Genomic DNA, 1049 nt, shown 5'->3' on the forward strand with positions numbered 1-1049 from the left:
GAATAAAATCTGCAAAACAGGGAATGACGAACATCAAATAGCATCATCGCGAGACTCAAAATCAAAACATCCATCCAATATTAGTTTCCCGAGAATCGTACCCAAACCGGTCTACTATGATCTTCCTACCAAAGACTGATCTACCTAGCCATGGGATTTTTATTGCCACCTAGAACCCTGTTAGAATCTCTACAACTCACCAAGCCTATTTCCGAACCTATCCTTATCTCAACTTAGCCTTTTCGTTCTTAGTTCTACTTCGTACCTGGATTTTTACCTTTCTGTAGAATTTCTCTATTGAACGCTTGCACATCGGGTTTCTAGGACGTTGAAGTTGAAGGACATCGTTTTTCTCATCTTTCTTTTCTTTTCTTCTTTTTTTTTTTTCCTTTTCTTTTCTCTATACTCTCTTTTTTTCTTTCGGTGCGATGTCCGACCAACAACTTAGACCCGAACCATCAATCGATGCACTCATGTCCTCGAACGATTTTCGTTGACGAGATTTTGACAGCGGAGTGTCGAGGTGCTTTATTTTTCCAAGGCATTTCTTGAACTAGATTTCATCGACCTGCAAGACTCGGAAAGAGGTTCCACAAGAAACATATAGCATGGATATAGTCGTTTCAACTTCGTAGGTTCCAAACAACAATCTTATCCCACAAACTATATATAGAAAGTCTGGAGAACTATCAATTCGACACGGTTCAACCACGTTCTCCAAAGTCACTAGATCATCAAGATATTCCTACTTTATCATCCCAAAATTCCTCCAAATGATGTTCAAAACGGGTGTCCGAGGTATGCACATGAACCTATATGATCCTAAATCTATATGTCAAATGCAATCATGCAAACCTAACAAAAACCCATCTATATGAAAATAAAAAAAAAATGTGTGTGAATGCAACTAATGCAAAGTGAAAAATTTTCCTAAGTCTATATGTCATGATAAAATGCACCTAAACTAAATGCAATCCTAAGTAGATAGACCTGAATGTGTGAAGGATCTATCCACCCCCCCAGACTTGAACCATACACCGTCCACGGTG

This window comes from Tarenaya hassleriana, unplaced genomic scaffold (assembly GCF_000463585.1).
Source record: "Tarenaya hassleriana unplaced genomic scaffold, ASM46358v1 Cleome83, whole genome shotgun sequence".
NCBI lineage: Eukaryota > Viridiplantae > Streptophyta > Magnoliopsida > Brassicales > Cleomaceae > Tarenaya > Tarenaya hassleriana.